The sequence below is a fragment of the Falco rusticolus genome, chromosome 5 (assembly GCF_015220075.1).
Source record: "Falco rusticolus isolate bFalRus1 chromosome 5, bFalRus1.pri, whole genome shotgun sequence".
NCBI lineage: Eukaryota > Metazoa > Chordata > Aves > Falconiformes > Falconidae > Falco > Falco rusticolus.
Genome location: NC_051191.1, coordinates 22,873,882 through 22,894,775, shown reverse-complemented (window position 1 = coordinate 22,894,775; position 20,894 = coordinate 22,873,882). Strand labels below are relative to the sequence as shown.

Below are 20,894 nucleotides of genomic sequence, written 5' to 3'. Positions count from 1 at the left end.
TGCTCTCAACATGAAAATATTATTGAAGAAGTTAAATTGTCTTCTGAAGATTATGTTAAATCTGAAGATGGCATTCAAATCAATAAAGTATGAGTTCAAAGCAGCCAGCAAAGACAGTCCAATCTACAGGGACTCCCACAGGTCACTCAAGCCTGCTGTGACCTTATTTCAATACATCTTTTATAAAATGGGTCAGAACAACACTTCTCCTCAGCAAGTAATTCAGATATTCACAGTTCCCTCCTTTCATTACTAGTTGTAGGTAAAAAACCAGAAATATATCATCCAATGTGAACTCAAAGGAATAAAAAATAGATCATATTTATATATAATCGTATTTATATATCATATATATATCAACAAATACAAAGCTATGTTTGAATCTAGAGGAGTCCAGTGTTCAAGCAGGTTTAGAAGGGTGCTTTGATTTTTGTCTGCCAAAGCTACACCATTCAACTCACCCAACAATATAGAACTAAATGCAGAAAAACACCCTGGTTTTCATTCTCCCCTCATGAAGAGCCAACTTTGGGTCAACGCCTCAGCAGGGGCCAGTTCTCACTTGTGTGACAGGGAGAAAGAAGAGAGATGCATTTTTATACCTGAATAGTTTCATTACTGTGTTGAATTGCCCATAGGTAAAACTGTGTACATTTTCCATTCTGCCTACTGAAGAGGCAATAAAGCACATATATTCATGTACAGACAATGAAAAATTAATTACATTGGAATAATTCCCTATTTTACAACCTTCACTTATCGCTTTGGTACAGTTGGCAGTAAAAATTCTTCATATTGAAATAAACATCTACACATACACGAATATATTAGTCTGTATATTTGCACCATTGAACTAAAGTGCCATAAAGGAAGATTCCTATCATCCACCTCATGAAATTAATGTTTCTTTGACCATATAAATGATTTCATTTCAAGAGGCAGGTTTTGAAGCCAAGTATCTCTAACATTCATAAGCCACATATGTCTGAATTTGTCTGCAATTTCTACTATGAACATTGTGAACACTGAATGATAAAAAAATCAGATAGTTGTCCAAATAACTCTGCTTACTGTGCAGAGCAAGGGGAGCAGAAAGCAGTTATATCTGCACCATATTGCTGAAAAGCAGCACATGAGCTAACATTGGCCCACAGTAGTCCTAATACCATGTCCTCATCTGAAAGATGGAGAACAAAACCAGCCTGATAAATTCACAAGAAAAGGAGCATCTATTCACCAGTGGGAGAAGATACAGATACGGCTATGTGTTCTTTGAGATTGCTTATAGGATTATGTGAACAGACAAGAAACCTTCACATTCCCAGGTGTCAGTTAATATGCCTTCCCTCTCTGAACTAATGAATTAAATCATTTGGAATTCAGAATATGATTCTACCCAAAACAAGATCACTATCTAATGAAAGGAACAAATTGCCTTGTACATGCACATGGTGGGCATCTCATTCCTTCTGCTCTAGAACAGTCTTTACAGAAGAGGCTGTCCAACGCCTTCCTAGCCCACACCTGAGGTGAAGAAACAGGTTCCTTCTATTTCTATGGTGCAACTGAGGAATGTCCCTTTACTGCCCATACCTGGCCATTGGCTTTAATGGGACTTCTTGCTGTCCACACCACTCCACTGCTTGACCCCGCTGTGTCTACTGAGGAGATCATCAGTCATGGAGAGCATTGAGCTAGTGGCCGCACCCTGCCCTGGGACCTGAGAGAGCTGACCTGGGGTTTATATATGGACACTGTCACCACAGGTCTCCATCAGGGCTGGAAAGCAGCAAGATGAAGGGGAGGGTGAAGTTCTTTCTGCCTAGCTCCACCATTGCCTTCTGCACTGGTCATCACTGACCTGCAAAATCCCGCAGACTTCACATTTCTGCAGGCATGGCATTATTCCAGCATACCTAGCTGTAACTTGGTTCTGTTAACTATTAAGCACAGATCTTGCAAACAGCTAAGCAAGAAATATTTAGTGTCAAGACACTAAATATGTTATTTTAATTGCAACCTCCTGAACTCTCCAAAAATATCAGGTATTGGTCTTTCAAATGTCATCGCAAGCAGTTTGGTTTGCAGCATGAAAAAACAATTCAGATCTTTCAATTGAATAAGCCCTTTTTTTAAAAAAAAAAAAGGTTTACGTTTCACATAGTTTGAATCTTTTCAAATTGAAGATGCTTGCAAAAAATAAAACTAAAAAAAACCCAACCACTGAACCCTGAACCTTCCAAAAGATTTCTCTTCTCTTCTCGCTCCACGTATAAAACAAAACAGCTTCTTTCAGTCCACAGAGTCCACACTTCACTCTGTCAGTAAAAGCAAGCTGTTCCTCATGGACTTCACTCTGTCAGTAAAAGCAAGCTGTTCCTCATGGTACCCTCCAAAGATGCCTTCCACTGCTGGTTGTAATCCGTAATTACAACAAATGACAGATCACACTGGAGGATTTTTGTTTGGAGCTCTCTGAAACCAGTGAACACATTTGAACACCTCTCATCTGTATCATGCTGTTCCCAGACCTATTTGCTTGCTACAAACGGGCCTGAACACCCTGATTTATCAGATTGCTGAGCTCTCCTGCTCACTTCTCTGTTCATTAATCTTCATAAAATAATACAGCAATGAGAATTGCTGGAGTTCTCCCTATACTACCTGCTGCACTCTGGGCTCTGGTGAATAAATGGAGAGTATCTAATCTGTGGAGAGAAAGGTTTAAGTTTGTATTCTTTTATGCATTGGAATGTCTACAGCCTCTGTCCCTATGGAAATGTAAAGCTTTGTACAGACCGATTTGCTATGCAGCACACATTCAGCAGCACCGTCTGAAGGCACGTTGCAGAGGAGTTAAAACAATGAACTAAGTTGCAGGTAGCACACCGCTTTGTGGAATGTATAAAGCAGCTTATGCCACACAGTGAAATTCTGCTTTTTCTAGGCAATAGTTGCACTAAACATATTTCCAAAGGAATTCTCAAAAAACATTCTTTTTAGGCCAATGAAAAGAGTATTCCATCCAGTCTTGCATTGCAGCAAAGGCACCTGCAGTCTGCAAAACCTGATACTGAGCACAAGTATGTCACATTTGACATACATTGAGACTTCCAAGTGTAGCTAGAAGCCCAGAAGGTATCAGACCACCTGACCTCATGCCCTACACCTCAGAGCAGCAGAAGCACTGGTGCAAGCCCCAGAAAGATGCTCTCAAGAGGGAACTGCAGTATCAGCGTATGCTCTCAGCAGGTTGCCAAAGGCATGTCTCACATTCTGCATCTGAAGCCCAAGCCTGGCTGGACTCAGCACACCACCTTGAGCTTTGCTTATCACATCACAGGGTGCTTGAGGTGGGAAGACACCTCTGAAGATGATTTCCTCCAACATGCTACTCAAAACAGGGTCACCTAGAGCAGTTTGTTCAGGGACATGTCCTGTTGGGTTTTGAGCCTGTCCAAGGATAGAGACAAGCCCCTCTGGACAGCCTGTGCCAGTGCTCAGTCACCTCCACAGAAAAAAAGTTTACTCTTGCATCTAAACAGAGCTTCCTTCATCATCTTCATGGTCCTCTGCCTGACTCTTTCCAGTATGTCCGTGTCTTTCTTGTACTGGGGAGCCCAGAGTTAGGCAGAGCACTCCAGATGTGTCCTGCCAGTGCTGAGCAGAGGGGAAGGATCACCTCCCTCAGCCTGCTGGCAACTCTGCCTAACGCAGCCAGGAGGCTGCTGGTCTGCCTTGCTGCAAGGGCACGCTGCCGGTGCATGGTCATCTTGGTGTCCACCAGGACCCCCCTTTCCTACACAGCTGCTTTCCAGCTGGTCAGCTGTAACTTGTAGTGGCACATGGGGTTATTCTTCCCCATATGCAGGACTTTGCATTTCACTTGGCTGAGTCATGATGTTCCTGTCAGCCCATCTCTCCAAGCTGTTGAGCTCCCTCTGGATGGTAGCACAACCCATCTGGGGTATCGACCACTCCTCCCAGTGTTGTATTGCCCCATTTTGAATGCTACTTTGAAGCCTCAGTAGCCCTAAATTAGGAAGCACTGTTGTCTGTCAAGCAAACTACTTCTCACTCTTGGTACTATCTTATCTGTTGTGGTTTGCATCTTTAGAGTGGGAAAAGGCAAATTTATGCCGGGTGTGGCAGCATTTTCGTGAACCTGTAGTACTCAGATTAGGCTAATAAAACATGGCAATAGTAGAAATGTAGGGAATATATTAGTGTTAAAACTGACACATCCTTTTTCCTAGTTTAGAAAGAGCAGTCTTTATAGACTACGTCAGATATAGATTTTTTTCACACAGAAAATATTGCTCTGGGACATAAATAATATTGACTCTTCATATTGACAGGAGCTAACAAGAGACTTGAAAAAGCACCAACTAGCAGTGCCTAGTTCAAGAGAAATTACATATTGAACTTTATTGGACATGTTCTAGATGGTAAGGAGATAAAGACAACTTGCATGATATCCATCAGACCCCTCCCACACTCCCACATATAAATGGCAGTTATTTTGCTTCCTTTTTAGTTAGAAATACGACTTCAAAGTCATTTCACCTTAAAAAGGTACATAAAATGGCTGACCCATGCTTCAAAGCTACCTGTTTGCCTGTGCTGCCTATAAGGGGAGGCCGGAGCAGCTAGTTTAGGTGGAGACAGCGAAGACCGGACTGAATGGAAAGGCTGAGGCTTCTCCGAGAACGTCTCAACACACAGGGGCTCTGGCGCAGTATGAGTGACACCTTGCTAAGTCAGCAGTTTAGGTGAAGGCATTATAATTTTAAAATAAACTTCCCACGATATTTCTTTTGTTAACAAGTGGCACTTTGATTTGTGAGAGTTCACAGACCATCTGCTGCTCTGCAAAAAACGGAGATGAAGGTACTGAACTGCGCTCAGGCTTGCTAAGGTGATGCCACGGGACTACACCCTACAGTCCTTACCTGGTGGGGAAAGGGGACATGCTTTTCCAGCTGAGCCTGATGGTGACCTGGAGGCTCATATCTGAGTGAGAAGAGCAAAAGGAGAGAAGAGAGGGAAAAGATGCAATACCTGAGAGTGAGATGGAGGAGGGTTGTCTGCAAGTGCTATTGCATATCCCCCAGCTGAGGTCATACCTGAGAAAGAATTTTTCATATCTTATGGAGACAATGAAAAGGGATATTTCACTGCTTTAATTTTTTTTTTAAAAAAGATCTACTTAAAGGCAACAAATGCAACCAAAACTGCCCTTTCTTGAACAAGGAAGAAAAATAGGTTTTGATTTTTACAGCTTTACTATTAACTGCTTTGATATAAAAGCACTGATCAATAAGAACATCATAAGGAACGGGATCTTTCATACTGGTGCTCATCGTAAAAGATGACATAAACTGATTCAGCTTACTTTTGTCGATATCTATCTTACATCTGCACCCAGGCTGAAATTCAGACATCCTGTGGTTTTAACTTTTCAGGATACATGAAGCTGGGATTCTCCTGCTTGTTTAGGGCAGACCTTAGGCCACTGAAACAGGGACATTTTGCATTTCAAAGCTTTCTGTGAATTTTTTTTTTTTGGCTGCCTTTTAAATGGATCACAAGAAACAAATAATTACCATATTTCTAACTATTATTCCTTCCCAACACTTCCTCCCTCTCAAGCCCATGTTTACACTACACCTTCTTCAGGGTATGCCTTACTTGTTAGAACAAATTTAATTAGCAAATGTCAATAAGTATACATGTGCTTACTGCAACAATGCATAATCATTGTGATTTCCTTGGACAATTGATGTGCTTGATATAAGAAGAACAAAAAGTTTTATGCTCTCACATTTGAAGATTTGGGAAATCAGTCCATTAAAAATGTATACATTCCAGGATATATGAAGATCTACTTTCTAGCAAAACTGCAGTTTTATGAAATGTGTCTGCTTCAGTCTTTATATACTTTTGTTGTCAAGATCTTGTGCAATTCTAAACTCAAATTAGCAGAGCACTTGATTTCTGTGGCTGTGCTGAGATCAGACCAACCACAAGCAGGTTTGGAAGGATCTGGATGTGGGAGAAGCAGTTGTTACGTTTTCTCCCCCCACCTTATGAAGCAATAGAAATTTGTCATGCAGAGCAAAAGAGCAGAGATGACATAAGATTTAGAAAGGAAGAAAGAAAAGGAGAAAGTCAGAGCAGAGCTTTGAGCAGAAGAGGGAAAAAGTTATATGGTTTTGTAGCTAAATGGTGGGAACTGTACTGGGGGGTTCAAGCTAAAAGGTGCACGCAAAAGTAACCCCTTGTGCCACCAGAGCATCCCACCGAAACTGCCCAAGTGTGCAGAGGAAGGAAGGAGGGGAAGCCAGAGAGGAAAGATTCTTTCTCTACATCTAGACTGTCCTGTGCCTCTGTCTGTTGAGTAGAAAAGAGAGCTGGTTGCAGAGTCCTGCAGAAGCAATGGTACATTGCATTGGTACTTGCATGAACAATTGTAGCATGCTCCGGAGGAATTAATTTGCAACCCAGATTAGCACACAGAGCAAGACAACTATATCTCAATGCCACCTTTTCTGAACAAATGCTGACAGAGTATTTCTGCCCCCAAAAAGAAGATTCCAACATGACAAACAAGTGAGAGTTGAGGCACTCTGTCAGGTATTCAAAGCTCTTTTCATCCATGTGGCACCTGTCAGAGCCTTGGAGTAGATGGAGCAGGGTCATAGGCCACCAGACAGGTCTGTCTCTGGAGATGGACCAAAGCAAGCAGAGCCCCGGAGTGGTGAATTGTGCATTTGTGATGCTCCAGTAACAAAACACCAGCAAATACCTTGTCCCCAGAGCAGGCTCTCAGTGTCCTGAGTCTGGGGAGGAACAAAGCAAAGACTGAGAGTGTGAATGAAAGCTTCATTTCAACCGAAACTCTTTGATATCAAATATCACAGGCTGGGGTGGGTGGGGGGTGGGGGGTGGATAGGAAAGGAAATGGGAGGGAGGGCAGGTAGAAGAAAGCAGGGGAACGGGTGAAGTCTTGAAGTGAATTTTACAGCTGAAAAACATCTTTAAAGTGCTTCTCTGATCTGCCATTTATTAGGTAGCACGTGGCAGGATGATGGAGTCTGCTCCTGCTGTTTTAACCTACACCAACTGCCCAAGGGACACACCTCATGTCAAAGGTTACCCGTAAACACCAAATTCCCCTTTGAGAGAAACCAGTGGGTTGCAGAATATCAGCAGTACAGATCCAGTCCAGACCCTCTCAGAGAGGCCCTGATCAACCTCCCACAGGATATATCTCATGGTCTCTTTGACCATGGCCTGAGTATTTCATCCTCGCTTTACAAGAATATATGGCAGCAGCAGCATGGCCCTTCATTGAGCTAATAAACTTTAGCAACATTTTGTGCATTGCACAGATCCAAATAAATACTTTCTCCAGCAAAACCAGATTGATTTGGCACTAAAACTGCAGCGCACTACCCTTGGGACAACAGCCTGCAACTGTGGCCCTTTTACCCCTTTATCCTCATCCTGGCTTGACTGCAGCTGAGATGACCAAAAGTGCCTGCATGTTGTCCTGTGATTTGTGGAGTTCTTCAACTGAAAAACATTAAAAAAAACCCCAAATATCTCCTCTTTACTGACGGGTGGAGACAGGAGACAAAACTCTGGTCATTTTATGTACAGAAAGAGATAAAAACAAAATCAGGACTCTCCCAAGGAATGTTACTGTTAATACTGTTAATCTCTCCCATAGGTCACAGTCAAGCCTGGACTGTGAGTTCTTTGTTTAATTTTCGTGTCTACTACTAGTATCTCAGGCAAGCTTGTGCATGCTCAGTGTGGAAAAACAGGTAAGTAGAGGAGAAAACTTTCAAATATATAAAATGTTTCAAAAGAACAGCATTTGAGAGGTTGGCAGAAAATTTTTTTTTATGTTTTCCAAAACGAAAGTTGTATTTTCATATATTTTCTGGATAAAAATTATTAATTTGTCTATTCAAATATTGATAACTTTGGTATTTCCTGCAATCTCAGTTCCTGATAAACAAAAGTGGATTTTTTTTCTCCTCTAATGAAAACCAAGGCTTTGGCTGTAGTTGACAAAGGACTCTTTCAAGTGTGAAGTTCTTGTTGAGAAATCAGGTATATTTCATAACTAACAAGGTCAAAAGCCTTGTCAGGTGTGTATCAGGAGAGTTTCATAAGATTCAAAGGAGTTATGCTTCTGTATGGTAGCTAAGGACGTGAATTAAATTTTTGAAGTGGGGAAAAAATTACACTTTGAAAGTACAGCAAGGTATACTTGAGCTGTCTGTAAATTAAGACACCTTCTCACAACTCACAAATAGAACAAATCTTTTAACAAGTGTTAAAAATTAATAGGGAGAGGAGAGAAAATCAAAGCTAAGGTAGATGCTTCAGAAAACTGTCAAAGCATCAACAGAAGTATTTTTTCACCTTTAAGTTCATAAGAAGAGACCAGAAAAAGGATTTCCCCTTTGGTGGAATGAAACAGGTTTCTATCAAATAGAATAGAGTTTGAAATGAAATGGCTATAAGGAAAGAAGTCTCTTAATTCTCCTACTGGGGGAAACTTGCTTGATCTGAAATCAGAAGTTGTGAACTGGTCATTCACTTTCTCACCCAAATGTCTCCAAATGCCTTCATAGGACACTTGAAATCCTTTAGACCAAGATGCACACATTTACATGCAGAACATGAACTTACAGCTGCAGAATTGTCCCACCAGGATCAAATTAGTTTGGAAAGAAGTTATTCAAGCTGCAGGTCCCACCTTCCAGGCACCTCAAGGCAGATTTTCGCTATATTTATTCCAGAATCAACTTTCTGCCACAGACTGGTCCTGTGCTTGCTGTTGCTCACCTGGATTCATTTGGCTCCCAATGCTGCTGGGCAATGGTTGCCATGAGCCATCCACTAACACCCCATCACTGCTGCTGGATAAAGTTCCCTTCCTGCCACCTTCAAAGAAAAGGATCTCCAGAGTGGGTCAGGTCAGCAGTCCTTAGAGATAAGGACCCACCATGACCATGAACTACTTTCAACAGCATAACTCAGGCTTCAGAAATACAGTGAGGAAGATGGAGGAATTAGTCATCCCTTCAGCGCTAACCTCCAACAACCCTCCGAAATCTAAGGATGTACAAAAAAACTCTTGCTGATGTTGCAGCTACGTGTCACCTACCACCAAACCTTTGTGATGACTGTGGAGGCTTTAGAGATTATATCTGGGCCAGACAGGAATTAACACAGAGTTCAAAGACTTTCACAGCCCTATAGATGTTCAAATGTTAGGTATTGGTCTATGGTACACATCTGGGCTCACGCTATAGTTGGAGAGAAGCAGATGTCCCCAGTGGGAGGTTTGTCCCATTTTTAGACATACATCGATAGTAGAGGACCATTCTCCTTCTCTTGCACTCCCCTCCCATAAAGTCCTCCATCAAACTGGAGTCTTAACTACTGAGAGTCTAACACTGGAAGGGAGGAATCTCACCCCACACAAATTGCTTGCCCAAGGTCACATAAGCAGCTCATTGCAAAGATGGTTCCTAAATTTGAGTTTAGCTCAGACACTTCTTAGTCACTGTTCCCTGGCAACAAGATAGGACACAGCCTCAGAGCTTGCATTTAGCCTCACAGCCTTTGCATGCAGGGCTAGCAGAGAGACCCATGCATTCTGTGACAAGCCTTGCAGTATGCAGACAAGCCAGCGAAAGATGAGGGCAGGTCACAGGACATAGCTATAATTGCTTTAAGGGGTTGGGGCAGGGGAGGAAGGGGCGGGGGGTGGGGGTGGGGGGGGTATATCCCGAGGAGAAAAGAAAAAGGAAAAAGAAACAAAATTGGTTTATCTGAAACTTTCACAGCTCAATACAACAACTAGTTTCTATTTTGGCTTATCCTGCCAACAAGTATCATTTTGATTTATATGAGCAGAATGAAGACAATTAAGCTTCCAAAAAGCCAGTATTTGGTAAAAATAGCCATGGCCTTATTTAGCAACATACAGTATTTGTAAAGAAATATTTTAGCTTCCGTCTTCCAGTTAAAGGGTGGGTGCTGCTTGGTTTTTTTGTTTGGTTGGTTTTTTGTTTTTTTGATGGTTTTTTGTTTGTTTTTTTTTTTTTCTGCAGGAGTTATGTACTTTTCTCTACTTTGAGACCACCAGAGAAAAGAAAACGGCAGGGAGCGAAGAATTGTCCAACATCTTTAAAGATGTGCTAAAAAGGTAAGAGTTACTGTCTCTGTCCAAGCAAGTACTGGTAATATACTGTACAGCCGCTGTGTTTTGGACAGCTTGACACAGCCTAGCTCCACTGAACCACTTCTGATTTACACCAGCACTAAAAAGAGGAGGGGGAGAAAGAAGTCAGACATTGTAAATCTTCTCACTGAGTGACATTCTGAAGGGCTCGTACATCACTTTGAAACTAAGGTCTAGACTCACAATACAGATGACCTGAAGAATAGCTTATATGCCCCAAAGCCTCTTCTCTTTTCCTCAGATATCACTTGCTTTAGTAGAAGATATTAACTCTTCCTACAAAGCCTGTCTCAATGGACTCGCAAAGACATTTAGAAGCCAAAGTTCCATTGACTGTAAGGCTAACACCTCCAGGATATTTACTTAATACAACCCACTAATATTAGAGGGACAACATTTTCATGAGCTCTACAGCAATCCAACAGCCTGGTTTTCTTTGAGCGTCAAGGGAATAAGGTCTCTAAATCATTTGTGAAAGCATCAGCCTTTATAGTTCATTATTTATATTGCAGAAAAGAAGCAAGAGTTGCGAGTCCATGATCTGGCCATGCAGAGACACAGCTGTGAGTTTTAGAAGAGATGTTCATTGTCACAGGCTCAGTGGCCTTGCCAGGGTCTCTGAACAAGGAACAAGACAAACCGGTGTTTTACTTAGTGCAGTGTGTCCCAATTTCCCACTGCACTGCAGGCAGAGCAATAGAACAGGTGTAATTCATGCCTGTCCTAGCACTTGCATTTTTTATACAATGATACCCAATTCTTTGCCCATTTGCCATACACACCTTCCCTGCAGCTTAGCAGTTCATAAAAATCAGAAAATGAAAGCAACACCTCAGCAACGTGGCTTCCCCAGATCTCCATTTCCCAGCTTGGATCCAACATGCTTCAGACACTTGGGTAAGTCTCACTGGGCTGCAGTAAGGATGCTGAGCACCGTCCCATTCAGCAGCACTGTGTAAGACCTCAGTTTTGAATATATTTTTGGGCAGAATTAAAAGTCTCCTTTAGGCTGAGACTTTGGCATCCAGACAGGTCGTATGGATACCATTATGGGAAAAGAGAAACATGCAGGACCTCTTTCAACAGAACACAAGGACTACTGTGCTGAGTGCTGTATGTGCATTTTTAATGAGTTAATGGAGAAAGAGCTTCCAGTCTGGTAATCTTATCAATGACAGGATCTATGTCACCTAAGATTACACATCTACAGCATAGGTCTAAGCTTCTGACCAAATTGTCTGAGACAATTTGAAGTCTACTCAATGGGAGTTTAGGGTGCAACTCACCTAGCCAAACCTAGGCTGCATCGACAAGAGTCTGTATTTGAACAGCTCTATTTCTATTATACAGGCATCCCAGGCTCATTAGATTTATACTCTATAGGCACTGAAAAATTTCAGATGCATCTCAACCAAGTGCTTCAAACAACTAAAGTCTCATTCATTGTGTACAGAAAAGGAATAAACTTATCCAGATTGAATGACCCAGTATAAGATTGAGGTGAGGAAAGCGTTAAGTCCTCAACTACAATAGACCTCAACTACATAAGCACATATGGCTTTAAACTCAGAAAAATCCACCAGCTCAGAAGCACCAGTATGATCAGCAGACAGTGTGCCAATATATGCCCACACAAGCACAGAAACCTGTGAGGTTAGAACGAGACTGGAAGTATGCATTATCTCCTACTCAGACATGAGGCTGACACGTTATACTTGACCAGGTGCCATATTCAAGTTCAGAAGCTTTAGCAGTGATGATAAAATTACGGATCTGCTGGTGACAACTTCACTGTTTTTTAAAACTGCAATTACCCTACTGAAATATTAAAGATAATAGTTACAGCTCCAACACAACATACGATTATATGGTGATTCAGAGGCTGAAAGCATAACTAATTATAGACTGAATTTTGCAGCAAATACATCGGTAGGGCTTAAGACAATATTTAAAGGCGTGTGTGGGCAGTTACAAACTACTTCCAGAAACCTGAACAAAGGCTTTTGCAAAGGATTATAAAACTAAGTCTTTGAAGAGCAGAAGTAGCAATGTTAGCCATGTCCTTTCCTCTAACCATATTACTACACTGTCACTTACTTAGCAATGGATTAAAGTGCTTTGTACTGGAATCCTATTAGTAGCTAACACCAACGCAATACAGATTCCGTGTCTTGGAGGTACAATGTTGTGGCTATGTCCTACTTGTGGCATTGGCAGAGATGGTAGGAAAAAATGATTAAAAAAGTACAACGACATTAGAACGTTTCAGCACAATTTTTAAAGCGTGTGTCTGTTGCTACCATTTTCCTCCCACAGATTTTCTTGTTACTAACAGCATCTGTTTTCAAAGCTAATAAACACGCAGCTATCAATGTGTTAATGCCAGGAAAGAGGGCAGTGAGGGTCACTTGTACTTGTTCACAGAGGCTGGGATGTGTTGTTGGGTACGATCTCCTTCCATCCTCCCCAGGAAAGAGCTGGCATTCAGCTGCCCTGCTCAGTGGGGAACTAAGCTGTAGAAACATCACTCTAACCATTGCTTTTCCCCTTAGCTATAAACTGCATCCTTTGTCCCTGCAGTCTCCACCCCATTCACTCCTATACGTAGTAGTATGAGAAAGTATCAGGAAAGTATTCTCCAAGACTAAGTTGTGGCACGCCTGCCCTATGTGGATGCACAGAACCAGGATGCAATCTTGCCCCGAGTTACTACAGGGATTCAGAGACGTGCACCAATACTCATCTGTCAGAATGGGTCTAGTATCTTGCCCTGGACCACAGGATGCAGACTTGAGCCTCAGCCCAGACAGAAGGGCAAGGCTGACACAGAAATTGCACCTGTAGAACCATCAATGCCTAGACAAATGCAAATTAGAGCCAGCAAACTCACACCTTAGACAATGTCCTCAGCACCTATGGTTTATGGTTAAGAGCGAGCCTGAAGTTTCTCAGTTCTCCTTTCACCACACAATAACCCTCTGAACACAGCCCAGGTGCCCCCCCCACAGGAGCATAGGTCCATTTGAGCTGCCTTTTGGGATTTTGCCCTGCCACCAGCTGCTACTCCAGAGGTCTGGAGGTATCCTTCTGGTCCTGGGTCGCATCCAGCAGACACAAGTGGATGGAAACCTTGGATATCTTAAGGCATGTGAAGTGGATCTGGATGCCTATGGCTAAGTCGCTGAATCACACCCATTACACATTAATGAATACCTTAAGTGGGGATTCAGTTGTACCTAAAGCAGATGCCTCTTCAGACCATCTCTCAGCTCCACTGGCTAGGTCTCCACTAATGGCAATAACATAAACCTGTACTGCATGTATAGGCATCCTGACGGAGCAGCTGAATCTGTGAGTTGCCTCTTAGGGGACATGGATCCCATCCTCAGTGACTTTAAATGATCTCTGACAAGCGATTTTTCAATTTTCTTCAGATTTTAATATTCTGCAGATGCAGGGTTTTTTTGAGGTTAGTTTAACATGCAGTCATTTATTTTTCCCCAGCTGTTTACACTGTCTTTAAACAACATTAAATTTAGTGCAAATCAGAGGAGTGTCCAAGTTGCCAAAGAATTTTTTTGCCTACAAAAACAAAGTGTTCAAATCAATCCATACATTATAGTTCCTGCACCTCAAGTGCATCTTTAGTAGGCTGGCAGCTACCCTCACTTGTGCACATCCAGGGCCACTGGCATGTTGACCTACAAATCTGAATGAGGTCCTTCTGCCAAGACAATGTGAGAAGGAACACAGTGTGAAGTCCTAAGCATCTTAGCATGTCAAGCCAATTGCTCCCAAATGGGGTAAACCTTTTACTCTGTTACAGAAAAGCTGTAATTTGCCACAACAGCAGCAACTTTCCTATGGAACAATGGAGCATCTTGCTGACTGTCACTAGCTAAGGTTGCCTGTGAATATCACCTCCTTTGGGAGTTATGTATGAGGGTCTTGCTTAAAACCACTGAAGAAATGCTGTTCTGCATTCCTTGTTTACATTTCTGGTGTTATTTCTCTATTTCATATTTGTCAAGGTAGATTTAAAAATAAAAACTCCCAAGAACCAAGTCAATCCTGATAGTATTTTCTATCTGCAGACACCCAGATAACTATTTAATTTTATCTGGAAAAACAGTTTATATAGTACCTTTCTCAGCAGCATTGTCTAAGAGTCAAAGCAAACAATATTTTATAACTTGGCTGTCTGCCACAGCAAGTTTCCTGGTCCAGTTTACATTTATTAATATTAATTGTTGCTGGGTTTTAGCCTCTTCACAGCAAAATATAGTATTATGAAGAGATTGAAAGTGTTATAAAAGACAAAGGCAACATTATGAAGAGCAAAATGGCTTTAAATTTCCAAACAAAATTCTATATGGTACACAGCAGAAAACTGATGTAGTTGCATTTCTCAAATAATAGCATCAGTACTTATAGTCCCAACTGTCATAATTTTATTTCAGCTGTAGCATATTGTTTGTAGAGACTCCAAAGAAGAATATGTGGGGATAAACCTTTCCTCTGTTTGCCTGATAATATAAACTTCAAATAGTTTGGCAAATAGGACCTAGCTGACTCATCAAGATCTGCTCATCAGTCTTCTTATTGGGCTTCAAGATCAGATATTTCTCTCTGCTTTTTAAAATGCACATTTATTTCAGTGATGTTTCTTCTTTTTTTAATTATCCATTGGGCCATCATCTTTTTATACATATACCCATGCATCAGGCTAGCCAGGTTCCTTGTAAACCAGAGATACGCTGAAGCCTGAAAGCGTATTTTAGACAGATAATGTAAGTATGGAATTATTGGTTAAAAAGTCTACTGCCTAAACTACTCATAAGGTCAAACTGCATTGCTATACTGGTGTTGAGCCTTGTACTCCAGGAATAAGTGTTTAGAACTGAGAGAGTGCTCCAAGTGATGCAGTTTGCTTCTTCTATGGCATCACACCTCTACAAAAGTATGTAAGAAGATGTCAGGGACTGCACCCAGAGTTCACCAAGGACAGATTCCCCTCCTTTAGCTTTAACCCAGTCCCTTATATTCCGTTTATGGTAAATAAAAGGAAAATGGATACTTCAAAGTCACAGTCTGTCCAGTTTCAAACATCTAATTTCTCCAAAACAGGTCAGTGTCCCAGACATACCCATTTTCCTTCTTTGGCTTTCACTGGAGAGCAGATGATCAGACCAGCTGAATTCAACCCTGTGCACGATTTCCTTACTCAGGGTCAAGTGATGTTCATAGCCCAGACTCTGAACCAGCCAAGCAATTTCATTCACTCTTGTAGACCAACGAGGCCACTGATGATCAGATTTTTCTAAAGTATTAGGCTGCTATTTAAGCCCAGAACAAAAAGGAATTCTTACTTATCTTTCACCAGTACTCGGCATCTTCACAATCAGCAGAAAAACAGAAAATGGCTGCTGGAATATTTGATGAAAGCCTGTCTGAAAATGCAGTTCAAAAAAAAAAAATCACTTTCATTTTTTCTTGTATCAGGTTATAAGGGCCTTTTTCTATGTTAGGGGCTTGGCATCTTGTCTTTCACCTTCAAACAGTCTCTGATTGCGAGGATGGGCAGCAAAGGTAGTTCACATCAGAAGTTTATAGGTGGACAACCTGCTGCTAGTATGAGCATTTTAGGAGGTGTAAAATGCTTGTGCTGATCTTGTAACATGAATAAATAATAAAGAACTCTGACAACTGCATAGTAAAATTAAGGGCAGAAGTTCACAGCTAAATGTGCATGTTTGTTGTTCAAGTTACAATTCTGTTTAAAAATTAAAGACTAGCTCATTAGTTGGTAATTCACATTTTATTTCCCCCTAATTTATGAGTCCTGAGGTGTTTAGACAGGGCTTAACATGACCCAAAAAAATGCTATATGCAACATCCTTTCATTTGCTTTTGGTGTGGTACATGAAATAGTCTATTTTAGAAAGCTTTTTCTTTGTGAATCAACATCATTAGCAATCAAAGACACAGCTATAAGCATTGAATGTGAATGTTTGAACTTCTGTAATTTGCATGTCATCAGTAAGCAGGCTGGCAGAGTTTGGTCATAAAGTTTACTTTGAAAGTTCCCATTGCTGTTATATCTTGAGTCATGGTAGCAATGGTGAGATTGTCTATTTCAGCTAACTAAATGGTTTTAGGGAGCTAGGAGTCATATCTAGCATGGCCAACAGCAGCCTAGGGCTTGCCCATTGTGGCATGAACCTCTGCTCACACCAGTCTCCCTTGGTGAGGAGGCAGAGTTTGAATCCACTCCAGCAAGATCCCCCTTTTTCGGTGTATGTTCATCTTTGTGCATAGGTCAGCTACCTGTTATGTTTCTCCTCTCTCTCATCATTGGATTAGTGGACTGCAAAAATACCTCACACACTGGAGATGCATAAAGTGGTCCTGCAAAAAGGGCACTGAGCCCATTTACAAAACCAGAAGAGACCGAGAAGTGAAGGAGACTGCCCACAGGCATACAGAAAATGTATGCCAGTGCTTGAAAACAAGTCCTCAAAATTCAAGTCTAGTATCCAGAGGCTTAGAAACCAAGGAATAAGAACAGGCAGCTGCCATTGAATTATTGGTAGATTGCCTCAGGGAAGCAACAGTGAAATACCTCTTACAATACAGGCAGAGCCAGGGAGGCAAAAAAAATCGAACGCCAAGTCAAACAAAACTAGTTACCTTGGCTAGTCAGGTTTTCTGCCTCTAAACTGCATGACCATGATGGCTATTTTCATCATCTCAGTGAGTCACGATAATCAACAGAGTAACACAAACCAAACTGACAACCGGGGAATATAACTCTGATCCCTTTAATTAAAAATAATCAATAATGCTGTGTGAAAGGCTTCAGCAGGTAGGAAGGGCTGATAACTCAGGGGGCACAATGGAAAAGGCCAAGTGCACGAAATGCAGAGCAGCCTTCCCCTCCTCTCCCACGGCTGCCGGCGGGCAGAGCAGGGACTCGGCTGTGGCTCACAGGCAAGTGCAATAACTCTGCCGAATATTGCAATCTATAGTTCACTGACCCCAAATGATTGCTGCACTCCTCTCATGCGTTCAGTAATTTTCTGTCCTGATTCAGCAGGATTTAAACGGGCAACCCAAAAGAAACACAACCCTTTAGCCCTCCTAAGAAAAGCGAGTAAGAAGGCAAAATTGCAGCCCCCTGCTTCCCCTCGTATTTTTTTAAAGCCATGTTGGGGACTTAGTTTTAAAACCTCTTTCAGATCTAGCCACAAGAGCAGCCACCTCACTGATTCACTGTGAAATGGCCTCATCATTAGAGAGGTAGTTTGAGACAACATCCAAACCCAACCTGCTAGCAGACCACTTCAGCGCACACTCATGTCCCAACTCAGAAAGGTGCCAAGGGACAGGCTGAGCCCAAGATCACTCTGCTGCTCCCACCCCTTGCAGAAGCCCTAATCCCTTCAGGGGTCAAACAATAAGTATGATATTAAGACAAAGATATTTTTTCAAAGAGAGTAAACCCACAAAAGAGCTCAAGAGCACCAGGAATTTGCACAGGCAGAATTTTGCTGGTGAAGCATGCAAAGTTGAAAATACTATTTTTCCATTATTTTCATTTCAGGAAGAAAAGTGGGTGGGTTTTAGGGGACAGGCTTCCCCCAAAGAATCCCCAAACCATTTGTTTGTTTGTTTGTTTGTTTGTTTGTTGGGGGTTAGTTTTGTTTTGTTGGTGTTTTATTTTCATTTAAAATTGCCAATGTTGCTTAAAAACATGACATTGTGGTCAATACGTGATCTGAAGACATGCCTGCCCCCAGCCATGGCAGTACCACGTCCCCTTCTCAAGAGAGACTTGGGAAGCTGTGACAACCCATCCTCATGCAAGAAGGTCTGAATATATTTGCTGCAATATTTGGACCCATGACCACACTTCACCCTGCTATTCAGATCCCTTCGGGCTCACAAAGACATCTTTCCTGGCCATTGCTCAGGCACTGGTGGCTCTTTGGTCCCCATAACCATCCCTTGCCACCATCAAGCAGGGCAGCAGAGAAGAGCCAGGCTTCCTGGTGGAGCTTGGACTTGTGCAGTCCTGTGTGTAAGCTACACCGAAATGCAAGAAACTCCTTGGTGCCTGGATGCAGGGGACTTATCAGCTGCTGCTTTGTCTTGTCTTGCTTTCAGCTGGGATAGAGTGAATTTTCTTCCAACTGGCTGGTGCGGTGCTGTGTTTTGGATTTAGGATGAGAACAATGATAACACACTGATGTTTTATGTTGTTGCTGAGCAGTGCTTACTTACACTAACTCAAGGACTTGTCAGCTTCTGAAGCCCTGCCAGAGATAAGGCTGGAGGGGCACAAGAGGCTGGGAGGGGACACAGCCAGGACAGCTGACCCAAACTGGCCAAAGGGATATTCCATATCATATGACGTCATGCCCAGTATATAAACTGGGGGGAAAAGTGGCTGGGGGTTGCTGCTCAGTAACAGGCTGGGCATCAGTCAGTTGGTAGTGAGCAATTTTTTTTTATTTGCATCACTTATTTTTCTTGGGGTTTATTTCTCTCTTGTTATTTTCCTTTTCATTACAATTTAGTATTTTTATTTATTTTATTTTATTTTTGTTATTAAACTGTATCTCAACCCATGAGTTTTTCTTACTTTTACCCTTCCGATTCTCTCCCCCATCCCACTGGGGGTAGGGAGCAAGCGAGTAGCTGTGTGGGGCTGAGCTGCTGGCTGGGGCTAACCCATGACAGTCCTCTAGGCTTGCTGGTCTTCCCGTCTGTTCCAGTATGATCCCATAGGTACCAGTCAGCTGGCAGGCTACAAACACCACCATCCTCAAGCCAGCCCCCTAGCTTAGCCCAAGGCCAGAAAGCGACAGTGAACAGACTCTTAATTGTTCAAATATTCACTGCATGAAGCAATTTTTTATATGAATATTTCATAGAGGCGATTTTAAAGTAAATTTCTACTCTCCACTGAATCTGCTCTATCCAGAAGATGCTACTTGTGTTGGCCACTGGAAATTATGAAAATAAAACTGGTCTTCCCAACAGAAGGTGGATGGTTTATTTGCAGTTTAATATTATCTCCTGGTTTTACTGCAGGCAGCAGCATTCTCTGTTGTTAACACTCCAGTCCAGATGAGTTTTAATTCTGTTCAGCTACACAAACATATGCACATGTTCCTCCAGTAGTCAGCAACAAAAGCAAAACACACTCGACTTCTATAAGCATCAAACACAGCCCACATACTGGAGGTACATACAAATGTTTGGCACAGTACAAAATTTATAGCAACCCTTTTAGTGCAAGATGTGTTACAGCAAAATCTTGATTTGACAAAGTGCTTGACATTCCCAAGCAGCCGCTACTGTTAACAGGATTCATAAGTCACATTCCTTTAGCATATGTAACTTTAAAGGGGACCACTCACTTTATATTTAAATCTTACTATAAATTTCTCCAGACGAAAACTTAGAAAGGATGCAGTCATCCTGGCCAGCCAAGGGAGACAAATGTCCAATTTACAATGATCTAGAAGATTAGGACTCAAGGATGAAAAGGAAATATTAAATTTTTTCACCACATTTGCAAAGCTGCTGTTAAAATAAGCTTCTGCCTCCAATGAAAATCTGAGTGTCATGCTAATGCAAACACAATAGCAGGGAGGTAGCCTATAGATGTATGACTGTGAGCAAGCGAATAAGTTTTAGATGATCCCAGCTATCATTGGGATGTGGGAAGGAACAAGGCAGTGAATTCCTAACAGGAGGCTGACTCCTGGTTTTAAGGGGAAAAGGAAGTCAATCCTCTTACCTCTGCCAGGGGTGCCCCATCGTGTGCTAAAAAAAACCAGACAGACCTTCAAAACATGACATTTCTGTTTTCTTAGAAGGTTGCATGAGTAGTGCTATTGCATTATTCCCTATTGGGAATGATAACACCACCTCAACTGTTACAGTGGAAGCCACTGAGGTTACAGTTCCCCAGCTGACACCCTGGAGTTAAATTTTATCTGCTGCGAAGCAAAGGAAAATCAATTCACTCAGACTGTCAAGGAGAAGTACAAAGAGAAGGAGGGGAGCATCCCCACAGCCAGCTACTGCATCTCAGCTGGGATGCAGGTACCTAGCATGGCCTGATCCCTTCAACAGCACAGGTCGCTCCACAGGATGCCATCCCATATTCCCTGCAAGCTTAATTTTCAGCTGCAGTTATCTTGACTTCTGTCCTGTGAAGGCTTTTTTCCCCACAGCTAGAAAAGATTATTTTTAGAAAGACAGAGAGCTCCTAGGACAAGAAAGCCATCAATTTCTGCTTCCCAGCAAAGCCCCTCACACTTCTAAGGGAAATTTCTGATGGAAACATTCCCCAAAGCTGGGCAACATAATATTTATGTGTAGAACCAAATTTATATTTTTTTTCAGTAGTGGCCTATATCATGAGAAAATTTGCATTAGGTTTTAGATGAGAATTTTAACAAAACCCAGCGTAACCCAAAGAGCAATTTGAAGATGTAATGTTACCTCTCTTGTACTCCCTAATTAGTACTCAGTACAGCTTACTTGCTGCTTACCAAGACATCTTCAGACAATTTGATTCTGGCAATAGCATAATGCTTTTTCTAATCAC

The 20,894-nt window shown here is 41.9% G+C and overlaps 1 protein-coding gene and 1 long non-coding RNA gene across 3 annotated transcripts in view; one reads left to right on the top strand and one right to left on the bottom strand.

Annotated features, from left to right (window-relative positions):
- FRMD4A (FERM domain containing 4A) overlaps positions 1–20,894 on the bottom strand; it is a 386,235-nt gene that overhangs the window by 348,416 nt on the left and 16,925 nt on the right. The window lies entirely within an intron of this gene.
- LOC119149417 overlaps positions 1–20,894 on the top strand; it is a 28,636-nt gene that overhangs the window by 1,292 nt on the left and 6,450 nt on the right. Inside the window, exon 2 of the long non-coding RNA XR_005104684.1 lies at positions 10,140–10,234. This is a non-coding gene — a long non-coding RNA (uncharacterized LOC119149417). The remainder of the gene's footprint in view (positions 1–10,139; positions 10,235–20,894) is intronic.